Genomic DNA, 12,814 nt, shown 5'->3' on the forward strand with positions numbered 1-12,814 from the left:
AGTTGACTTCTCATAACGTCGTTGGACCATATTTCAGTTAAAGACTTGTTCTCCTCCTCTCTGCATGTGCTACTGCGGCTCATTTTTCCTTTTTCTGCTTCTGCCAGAACTTCCTGTAATTGGTGTAAATTGCTGCAAATGTTATCATGCAAGAAATGAACCGAAACATGGTTCAGTTTGATCCGCACCGAGACCTCCTCTTTGTGTCGGACCGAGGTTAAGCTGTGTGATCCGGATCGTGGTCCGGGGGGGAGGTTTCACACCTGTAATTATGGTTTGGATCAAACGAGGCAGGTGTGAAAGGGCCTTAGAGAAGTGCATTCGACCGATTGATTTTTCTTTTTTTAAAGCAGGTCTGAGCTGTTGGACTGAACGTGTTGGCGGGTCAGTATGTGTGTGTCTATATGTGCAAATGAATTATCAAAACGTTCAACCTGCTGCACGTCTGCTGCTTGTGAGGAAGTGATTTCTACATCTGCAGCCGAGCAGTTTAAGAACTTTTCTCTCTGCGTCGTCTCTCGGCTGTTAAAGCGTCTCTGCTTCTCGTTACGGGAACGGAGGACGAGACGACGGAGACGAGTTCCAGCTAACACACCGACCGACATGTCCTCCTCTGGCCAGGCAGCAAGTGTTGCTTAAAATAAACAAAAGCAGATCATTGGTCGGGAGGAGGCGGTGATGTCAGAGCGCCCCTGGTGAACTGCAGCTGTGACTCTGCAGCTGTTGCTGAACAGTGGTGCAGTGTGTGGTGGGGTGGGGTGGGGGGGACGGAGGGGGGGGGGGGCAGGCTGCTGTTTGGTACCAATAGAGGAGTGAAGGTGGGGGGGGGGTAGTAGCAGGCGGTGATGGCGGCTCAGTCAGAGACGGGTGCAGACGTCCCGGGCGTCTCCAGCCGGTGACGAAAGGAAGGAACAAACGGCGGCCAAAAAACGCTCACAAAGTCACGTTTGCAGCTGAGCGTCGTGTATGAGGGCGGCGTGAAGGCGACATCAGTCCGCTCTGGTGCTCTGAGGGCCAAACATGGCCGCCTGCCTTCGTCTCTCCGCTGCAACACACAGCAGAACAAACTGGTTGAATCCAGAACTGGCGAGCAGAGCGGCGCTGACATTTTGCAGGAGGTGATGGGTCGCTGATGATGATGCTATTTGGGGGGCGTGTGTTTATATATGTGTGTGTGTGTATGTGTGTGTGTGTGGAGGTGGGCGACCGAGTGGGGGGAATAACGAGAGAGAGGGGAGGTGCTACGTCATATATGGACATCTGCAGTCCCTCTCTCATCCCCAACCCTGAAAGAATGAACCCGTTTCAGCCTCGCTAGCATGTTCGCTTGCTTCCAGTCGTACCTGACATTGCAGACGGTGCACGTACGCAACACACACACACACACACACACACACTGACACACACACACACGTCCTGTGTTCGCTCCTTTTAAAAAAAACGACCGTCACGTGTCTTCGCAGAGTCACTAGAGGTCATTTCCAGCGGCGGACCTTCAACATTCTTGCACATTTCTCAGACGCCCAGGAGATGCTGCTTCTGCTGCTGGAGGGAGGGAAGAAGGAGTGTGTGTGTGTGTGTGTGTGTGTGTGTGATGGGAGGGAGGGAGGAAGGAAGGGATGCTGGGAAGGAGGTCGTGATGTGACGTCACCCCTGTGATGCTCCCACACCTCCTCCTCCTCGTCCTCCTCCTCCTCCTCCGCCCACATCCAGTCCCCTCCCTTCATCTCCATCTCCATCCTCCCTGCCTTTTACTCTGCGGCGGTGTGTTTGTGTGTGTGTCACACAGTGATGACACAGCCCGGGTCATGTGACTGTGGAGGTGGTGGTGGTGGTGTTGTTGGGAGGAGGAGGAGGAGGAGGAGGAGGAGGAGGGGAGGATGGGAGGCGGCGGGTGGGGGGAGGCATGAAGGAGGAAGTGAGTGACCCGGAGCAGAACGCAGCAGGGCGGATGAGAGCAGACGACTGAACCTGCTGCTCGACGGCGTCCAACATGGAGGCCGAAAACCGGAAGGGGAAGCGTTGTGAAAACGTTTTAACGCTGCGTCGACGTCTGTAATCACATTAATCTTCAGTCACTCCCCCTCAACAGACACACAAACCTCTGATGAAAGATTCCTGCTGGAAAAAAGGAGCTAAAGTGCTCATGAAGTTGCATTTTTAACCGAATGTAACCGTGAATCAGCTCACAGCTTCATTATGACTAGCAGAGGTTTTGTGAAGCCTCGAATCAGACTGAATATTTGCATCACGGGACAGAAAATACAGATTTAAAAAAGAAAGTGACATCACAGACACACAGAACAGACAGGTGACGTTCATATCACATTTTAAAACACCTCAGTCACATATTTTTGCCTTAAGACTCAAAGAACGAGTGGAAACAGCGCAGCGATCGCTCTATAGCTCATCAGCAGAGGTTAAACGGCTGTAATGATCTCTCTAATCATTACACTGCTCTCCTAATTGTTTCCTCAAGATATCTTTGTCATCAATATCATTGTCGATACCGATCAATTCCTCGTTGAGGCGCAGTCAGCTGCGAGTGCACCTGAAGTAACCGACCGACCGGCAGAGAGAGAGAGAAGAATCTGCTACGTCGGCACGTTTTATGATTTTATTTGTCGAAAAATTCAGATTGTTTTTTTTACAAAGTGATGAGAAACAAACACGGTTGGTTTCTGTTATTGATTCTGGTCGTCAAACTGCTGAAATCTGTTCTTTAATTGAATCTTTTATCATCTATTTTTTTTTTTAGCAAAGATCAACAAAACATTCAGGTCATGATTGGCTCATAAAACTCTTTTAATGTCACTTTTTGAGTTTGAGTTTTTAAGTGTTTTTAAACTTTAATTACTTAAAATTGTTCAAAGATGCAACAGGACAGTGTCTCCTAACGTTAAAGGCGTCACAAGACAAAACTTGAGAGATTAACAGGAGTAGAAACTGAAAAATATACTTCTGCTTCATAAAGTTTAGTGTTTTTTCAGACTTTCCTCCAATTTTTGACATTTTTCTTGTGAATTTCTGGGTTATTTGACACTTTCAGGCCTTTAAAAAATAAAATGATCACTTTTCACAAGGTTTTGCAAGAAGATATTGTTTCTTTTTAAGGGGTCAGTAAAGTTGTAAAACAGCAACAACAAGAGATAAAGATGCTTCACTCAGAGGTGTTTTTATACAGATGAATATTTGGCCATTAAAAGACATTAAACTAAGACTTTGCAGTCGTGTTTTTGTTTCAGAAAACATCACAACTCTGCAGACGTCATTACAGTTTCACACCAAAGCAAACAAGTCACTCAGTTTTAGGAAATTTCGGACTCATAAACACGACTTTGCATCAAACTTTAATACTTTTATACTGAATAAAATGTTTCTGTTGCACCCAAAATAAAAAAACTATCAAGAATCAGAAGCTGACACTGAATCTGTGATCAGATAGTTCAAGACTTTAATCAAAGTTTGTCAGATTTTAGACTTTAATTGTGTTCAGGCAAAGTTCTTGTGCGGCTGCTTGTGTTTTCACCACATTTAACATTTGAACTTTGGTGTCTTTTGCTAAATGAGAAACAGTTTTGTATAAAACATGTTTATATATCTCAAAACAAGGTAAGGAATCGGGAAAAAAAAGTATTGTTTTGGTGCTGAAACTCAAATATCTGCTATATTTAATAAACACTCAGCTCTACTCATGAGCTCCAAATGTTCTGATTTTGACATGAGAAAGGTCTCCTCTGTTTGAACCCTCTGATCCTGTCATCATGGGGCGTTCAATGACACTCAGTCAACAGACAACCGGTGTGTTTTACCCCCCAACTTGGGTGGTGGCGTTGACTCAGCACACACACACCTCCCCGAGTTTTTAATCCACTGATCTGAGGCTGAGCTCCCATCCCGGAGCCGCTCGGCTCCTCGGGACAACACGCTGAGAGCGGATTACAGGAGCAAATTAGTCTGAGGAGACCCGACGCATCCGAGCCGGGGTGACGCTGTGGTGTGAAAATCAAACAGACCCCCGTCCCAAAAAAAACCCAAAGGAGGCCAAAGTCAAACTGAGGGTTTGATTTACCCTGCTGCTGACACCTTTTCAGCCTCCTGTCACAGCTGCCACATGTTTGAAGATTTTTCTGTCCTGTGACACAAAAAAAACAAACAAAAACCCCAAAAGACGTCTAATATCTTCAGCAAATAGTTTCAGGATCAAATCTCATTCTGATGATAAATATTTCTGGAAAAATGCAACTTTAGTTTTTTTTTTGTTTGTTTTTTTAGCTTTCTTTAGATGCTTCCTTGTAAATCATATATATTTTTTGTATCCATTCAGTCACTTTCCCTCAGAATTTTAAATATTTGGTGGACAGAAACATAATTTTTCTCAAATTAGACAAACATCTCAAACAGAAAACACTTCTTATTGTGCCACCAGACAAATTAAAAATATCATCTTTCATGCATCTTTTGATTCCTGATGAATAATATCAGGAAGATGGAAGTCACATGACTGATTTAAAATGAAGGCAGCATCCAAAGAAACTCTGGGCCTGTTGGAAAAATTTCAAATAACATTTTAACCAAAAAAAACTGCACAGACTTTAGTTTCTTTTTCTAAACTTTAACTTTTAAACTGATAAATTAAATCTTAACAATAAAAGCAATTAGTTTGAAGAAATCTGGATAATGCATGAGATTAAAAACAATCAGGAAACAGAAGAATAAAAATAAAGATGAAACAAACAAACAAACATTAAAAAAAAAATAAATCTGATGCTTCCAATGATCATTAATTCTTTATTATTCACCAACAGTAGAATCAGTACAAACGAATTCCGTCTTTATTGGCTTGTAATGGCATCTTTTATCAAAGGGATAAAGGGCTTGGAAAAGGTCACGGTTTGTTAAACAAAATTAAAATGATACATTCCTGAAGAATTATGCAAATTATAATCCCCAAAACGCCAACAAAAGGCGGCAACAAAAGCTCACCAGTGGAGCGACAATAAACCTTCCCTGCGAGGTTTTCAGGAGGAAAAGTGCGAATAAAGAGAGAAGCTGTGGAGATGGGCCTGCCTGGGAAATATTAGTTTCACTCCAACAACTTAGAAAAAATGTCCCAGCTTGTAAAATACTTAATTATCACTCTTTATTCTTCATGCTTTGGCCTCCTTCTTCTACAGGCCCCATAATTAAACAAAATCTGCAGAAAGAGAGGCCTTCTTTGCTCCGGTTAATCGGTTAAAAGAGGTAAAATAACCGCTTTTAGGGGAATTAAAGTTAATTAAAAAGCTAATTAGAGTCAAATTAAGGTGGCAGGAAAAGACCATGGCCCTCAAAAGGCCCTGAAACAGAAACTCTACAACACAAATGGACTAAAAACTCAAAAAAAAAAACATGCAAAAACATGAGGGTGAGGTGAAAATCAAAAGAGCAATATGCATAAAAAGAAAAAAAACAGATTATATCCGGTGAAAGAGGATCAGAAGTGCAGGAGCGTCCAGCAACAGATGTCCAGGCACAATTCTCGGGTTGGATTTGAAATTTCACAAGAATTGCGTTTGGACAATCAGCAGCTAGAGCTCAAACTAATACAAATATAATCACATATAAACCAAGAAAAGAAGAAGAAAAGCAAGAAAAAAAAGCAATAAAGAGAGATTTTTTTTTTTTTTTTTTTTTTTTAAAGGCCTGTTCACAAGTGAACCTGCTGCTCCACCACGATCCACATTGAGTGTGAGCACAAACTGAAGTCAGAGGCAGCGTGTTCACACTCAAACACATCAGAGGCCACATCAGCCATATTATCCAATTACAGCCGCTAATTGGCCTCTCTCCAATTTATCAGAAATAATCCTCCAAAAAAATAATAAAAAAAAAACACAGCAGCCGAGATTCAAATCAACATCCTTTCATAAACATCTCAACACAGATAATAACTTTGGAGGAAAAAAAGAGGAATTCCGGGAATCAAAGCGGGGGAAACAGTTTTTTTTTTTACCCCAAACTCCTCTCCGCCATATCTGCACCTGTTAAGACGCATCTCTCTCCTCCTTCCTTCCTCTCTTCATCCCCCCCACCACCCTCCAAAAAAAAAAAAAAGCTTTTAAAAAAAAAACTAGCATCTACTGCACATCCTTTCACCTTTTTCCTCACACAAACCTGCACAGAAAGATTTAAAAAAAAAAAAAAAAATTAAAAAAGGGGAAATGACAGGTTGCAGGATGCTCCTCCGCGTGTAGTTCCAGCAGACAAATCAGTTACTCCTCCAGGAAAAAAAAGGGGGAAAAAGAAGCTGATGATGGAAGCAGGGAGGCGGGCAGGGAGGCTGGATGCTCCCCCGGATGGTTGCAGGGGAGGACGGCGAATCCGCCGCCACTATCACCGCCACCGGTCCTTTTGGGCTCCTCCTTCTCCTTCTCCTCTCTCACACTGGCCGATTTTGGGGGGCTTTTTCTGGGGCTCCTCCAACAATAAGCCCCGGTGTCACCGAGGGAGAGCTCGGGAGTGGGGCCGGTCCGCTCTTGGTACTGAGATTTGAATAAACACACGCGCACACACACACCGCGGGGGTTGATGATAAATGCCCATTGTGCCCCGGAGGAGGAGGAGGAGGAGGAGGAGGAGAAGAAGAAGAAGTAATGAATCTGCACTGGGAGAGAGAGAGAGAGAGAGAGAGAGAGAGAGAGAGAGAGAGAGAGAGAGAGAGAGAGAGTGAGAGAGAGAGAGAGAGAGAGAGAGAGAGAGCAGCTGCGAATGAACAACCAGCAAACCTCTTAAAGACACAACAGTCTTATTTATTTTTCCCCCTTTTTCTCTCTTTCTTTCTCTCTTTTTTTCTGCTTTTTTCTTCATTTCCAATTACAATCAAAACACTGTTAACCCTCCTGCATAAACACACACACACACACACACACACACACACACACACACACACACACACACACATGCACATTGAGTACTATAGATGACGTTTTCCCCTTTTTGCTGCTGCTGTAAGAGACAGTTGGAGCTCAGAGGCTTCCCTCACTGATGATGTGATGGTGGGAAAACACAATAAACAAAAAGGTGAATGAAGTAATTTTTAAATTGTTTTATTTTATTTAAAGGGCAGGTTCACACTTTTTCCAAGTGTGTGTTAAACCAGCAGTCAGGTGTCCATATGAACAGTGAAAGAGGTTTTCCTCGCTGTAATCATTCCTCCTGTTCATACTGGATATTAAAAGATCCTTCAAATGTGCTTTCAATGGAAGTGATGGAGGATAAAATCCACAGTGTGTCCACACAGTCATTTAAAAGTCTCTGTGAAGCTTCTATTCAGCTTCATCAGTCTGAGTTAGTCATATCAAATGGATATCTGACACATTTACAGTCTTTTTAGCATCAAATTCCCTCTTTGTGTTTCCTCGGACAGTGTTTCCCTGTTGAGCTGCAGGTGGAAGTATAGTAACAAAAAGAGGAACTTTGACACTAAAAAGACTGTAATGTTAATAAATACTGTACATTAATAAATACTTATATGGGGCTGAAACTAACAATTATTTTCATTATTGATTAATCTGTCAGAAAATTGTGAAAAATGTCTTAAAACGTTTTGTTTTATTTGGACCAAAACCTAAAGATATTCAGTTTGTCGTGTAAAACAAATAAAAGCATTAAATCTTCACACTGGAGAAGGAGGAACACAGAATTTTTGGCACTTTTGCTTAAAAAAACGACTAAAACGATTATTCGATTATCAAAATAGTTGACAATTTTCTGTCAATCAACTTAATTGATTAATCGACTAATCGTTGCAGTTTTACACTGAAGAATGTCCTTAAATCTGCTTATAACTACATCATAGTATGTTAAAAACCATTTATTAAATGTTTGTGTAAAGCCTATGAATGGCAGAAAGGAGGACGTTAAGTAAACTGTTACCAAATATTGTATTTCTTGCAAAATGAAATGTTTTTTTAAGATTGTAGTTAATTTATTGTTTGTTTATATTTTGCTTGAATTATTCTTCTTTGGGTGATTTTGATCATATTTCTTTACTATTAAGCCAACTTTTACTAGTTTTAAAAATACAAATTTTAATTTCTGAAATCCAAGTGTAATTGTGAACATTTGATTGTGAACATTCACTTCCATGACAAGTGCTGATGTGACTGAAAGCTCCAGAACTGCTATTAAATGGACCTCGAGGACCGTGTGGAGGTTCTAGTTCAGATTGTTGTGAAGATTAATTTGCTCTTACGTGTCTTTGTACAGTTTATCCATCTAAAGTTAAAGACCAATAACAATATTTAACAATTTAACCACTAAAAACTCAAATAAAATGAGTTTATTACAAAAACAGTAAAGAATAATTTAAAAGATCATGGTAAAAAAAAAGTAATATCCTTAAAAGACCTTATTTTATTTTAATACCTGTAATAAAAGGGTTTATATTCATACCTCTTAAATATTCATGATCTGAAACGCTGGTGAATCTTTTAAATTAAACAGAGAAATAACTGAAGAAGCAGTTGATCATTATGATTTAAGCAAATTAAATCAATTTAACAACCTTTCTGTTTAAAAAAATGATAATCTGCAGTTTATTGCTTCATAGATTTTCACAAATAAATAAGAAAGGGATATAAACACTTCATTTTGCCTCCAAAACTCATTAAAGATCCCTTCCAGACATGTTTTAAGATGTGTATAAAACACTCTACCTGAGATATTAATTGTGTCTGATGTAATTTTTCCAGAATTATATCATTAATCATCTCCTCCTCCAACATCTCCTCCTTCTTTTTTATTAATAATACAGAATCTCTGAATCTGTAAATATTGTTGATTTCTAAAGTTTTCCTGCTGGACACCAGATGTCTCCTCCTTCACTGTAAAGTTCATTCTCAGTGTTTGTGCAACTGGAGGCTTCAAGTTTCCACTTCACACTTGTGTAAGTTACATACTGGACCACGATTGGCTCCAAACTAGCTGTGATGTCACAAATCCTGCTCGTAGGTTCACGTGTTAAATTTATTTAAGATTTAAGGTGAGAAACTTTCCTCCTTCAGCAGATGAATGTGAACATACATCATTCTGCACAGAGAAGAAGAACAAACGTCCAGCTGCAGGAACAAGAAGAAAAACATGTTTCTGCATGGAGGACGACTTTAAATTAAGTGTTTTTCTCATTAAATAATACATTTATGTAATTATCAGTTACTATGATGATGCATCGTAATCACAACAGTGTGAGAAGTTGTCATTCAGTGTATTTTATTATCTCTTTTGATGGATTGAGGCTAGCAGTTTCCCCCTGCTTCCAGTCTTTGTGCTAAGCTAAGCTAACCACATCCTGGACGCACAGAGATGAAACTCGTCTCATCTGACCGACGTGTGTTCAGTATGTTTCCTCTTCATAATTACACAACATGGATGGTGACAAAATATAGCAAATATAACAAAACTGGATGAAAACAAACCTGAAACACATCTATCAGTTCCAGAACAAATCTGGAAGACTTTCTGGACTTTTCTGACTAGACGAAACAAAATCTGATGAAGGAAAACACATCATCATCATCATCATCATCTCTCTGTGTGCTTGTAGTCTTGTCATGATGAGGTGAATGTAGGTCAGCACCGATATCCTTGATTGATTTCCCCTCGTTAAATCAATACTGATCACAGAGAAGTCGATGCAGACGAAGCAGATGAGACAGAAAGATGTTTTCAGTTTGACCAAGAGAAACGTCATGAATATGATCTTTATTCAGTTTATTACAGTCAGCATTAAGAACATCTTGAGCACACAAATATGCAACTCACCTTTTTCCACATTCTTCGATATCGTCTCTAGTTTCACTCTTTTGCTTCTAGAAAAGTTTCTGTGAACTAAAAACCTGGTAACAGTTTATTTCACAGGTCTTTAATTCCCTGGTAATTTTTTAGGAGGTTTCCTGGAAAGACTGATGTGATTTGGTGCTAATTAGAGAAATTTATTTAAAATAACAGCTCAATTTAAGTCGGTAAATGATGATTCACTATGCATTCATTATTTGAGACACTGTTGTTCATGTATGTTGAATTGTGCGCTTCTCTGTGGACAAATTTCACATTTTTTACAACTTTACAACCATTTACTCTCTCCCGACAATGCAATTAATAGGTTGTAGTTGAACTTTACTTTTCAAAACATCCGTTACAAAGTGTCTCACAAACAAGGACAAATAAAAGAAAGCAGGAAAACATTGTTTTTGTGATTTGGTTAAAAGTTCAGCTGGTGCGTTTTGGACACTCCGAAGCTGTGCAATCATGTTTTGGGCCAAAGCATGTAAACACTGCATTACAATAATCCAGCTGAGAGGCAATAAAAGCATGAATCTCTCTTTTGAGGAACATTAAAAGAAATAAAAGATCTAATTCTAGAGATATTCCTCAAGTGGAAAAAAAGTGGAAAAAAATAGCCTTTTAAGATGGGACTAGAGAGTGAGGTTCTGATCTAAAATCACTCCGAGGTTTTTAACAGTGGATACCACATGCTGAGCTAGAGAGCCAAGAGCAGACAGAACCCAGCCATGAGTGTGCTCAGAGTCTATAATAAGGATTTCTGCTCTGGAGGAATTAAACTAAGGAAAATTCACTGCCATCCAATCCTTAACTGCAGCGAGGCAATTATACATGGAAGATAACTTAGCTGATCCAGATGGTTTGCAGGACAAGTACAGCTGAGTATCATCTGCGTGACAATTAAATTAAATATCATGCTGTTAATGATGTGGCCCGAAGAAGTGAATAAAGAGAAAATAAAATTGGTCCTAGAACGGCGCCCTGTGGCATCCCATATATAGACAACACTTGAGAGGAGGTAACGTTATCAACAGACACAATGAATTTTCTGTTAGAAAGTATGAGGGGAACCACTGGAGGGTAGTCCCGGAGATACCAACCCATGTTTTCAACCATTCAGTAATAATACTTTGATCCACTGTGTCAAACGAGGTGCTAAGATCAAGCAGAACCAGTACCGAGCACTCATCTGCCTTCATCTGCCTTCATATCATTGACAACTCTTACAAGTGTAGTCTCTGTGCTGTGCTGCTTACGGAAACCTGAAATATAGACTTAAGACCATCTTTTTAGCCAAGCTTTTCATTAATGAACACTAAAAATAACTGCGGCACCTACACAATACTGGGTTAATGTTACCCAGAAAGCCACTCAAGAGAAGCAGTTGTTTTGACCCAGTTTCAGTGTTATTTTTTATTTTACTGTTGAATTATTTACCCAAACATAAGCTTATTATAATCTACTCTACTCTTTCTAAACTTACATGTCACGGTTTGTTATTGATCGTTAATAACTTGTGTATCTTTATAATGTCATACGCACATCATTTCATACAAGAAACAACAGTTTTTAGCTAAAGCTTATTGTATTGAACACTGGGTCAAAATAACGGATTGCAACTGTTAACACAATGTTGTGTTGGTGCTATATTGACCCAAACTAGGTAAAAGTGACTATTAGTGTGCAGATTTTGCTTGTTTTCTGCATGTAAAGTGTCCTTGAATCACACAAAAGGCACTTAAAATCGAATTTAATGTTATTATTATTATTATTGTTATTATCAATACAAGTCCCAGATTACAAGTCCTGTCCAGGAAATTTCTTGTAAATTACTGTTTGGAAATGAAGGACCTGTAAAGTAAATGCATGACCAAAAATCTTATTTTCTTGCACAAACTGAGACAAAATTGACAATATGCATCAAAAGTGAGTAAAAAAATGAACCTACAGTTTGAATACTTCCAGCTTTTAGTCCTACAAACTGTCACGCTCTGTTGAGAACACACCATCTGTTCAGTCCTGCATCATGAAGGAGGAGGAGGTCTGCACGAGCATGAAGCTGAGACCTGACCCACACCTGCATCTGTAGAGAGTTATTTATAATCTGTTCTTGAATTATTTGGAAATAAAACAATATCAACTTGACCTTAGACTTATGCTGTGTGAAAGAAAGTGTCCCAAACTTGACTGACATCAAACCATGCCACAGGTGAAGATTGGTACAAAACTGAACCATCACTTCCTCCATTGTGAACTTACTACTTTCAATGGTGCAAAGAATTTGCACCATTGAAAGTAGTAAGTTTCCAGGTTGATTCTGACACCAAATCATGTCACTGTTCAGAAGAAAACACACAAGTTGTAATGATTTAACCTGAATGAACTGGATTTTGTGCAAAAACGATGTTGTGGGTTGCAAGAATTTTGCAGAATATAGAGTCCAGAGTCCTGATTGACGTCTTTATGGCTGATTTTTTGCAAAGTTTTGCCTAAAATTTGATTAGTCTGGTTGCAGAGGAGAGCTTTTAGGTCACATGAAGGTCAACATTATTATTATTGGATAAGGACAGCAGAGACAGACATGAAACAGGTAGAGAGAGAGAGGAAGATACAGCATGTTGCAGTTACGTGGTATAAATCTTAATCACGAGGCGACTGCGACGCCTCAAAAGTTCAAATTAGGTTTTTCCAACCTTGCAAATATTTTACTGTTATGGAAATACTGAATATTTGTGTTTTGGGCCTGAAACTGTTAATTTTCAGCTGCAATTAAAAAGAAAATTGGTTTCAATATCAGCTTTCACAAGTCCATTTAGGTGCTCATTTGAGGTAATTCAACAAGAACTGCTCACCATGAAATGATTTCCTTACTCTGGGTTTCAGCAAGTATTATTATTATTATTATTATTATTATTTATTTATTTATTTATCCAGTCAGGCAGTCTCATTGAGATTGAAATCTTGTTTTCAAGAGAGACACATCTATAAT

This window comes from Thunnus thynnus, chromosome 2 (assembly GCF_963924715.1).
Source record: "Thunnus thynnus chromosome 2, fThuThy2.1, whole genome shotgun sequence".
Taxonomy (NCBI): Eukaryota; Metazoa; Chordata; class Actinopteri; order Scombriformes; family Scombridae; genus Thunnus; species Thunnus thynnus.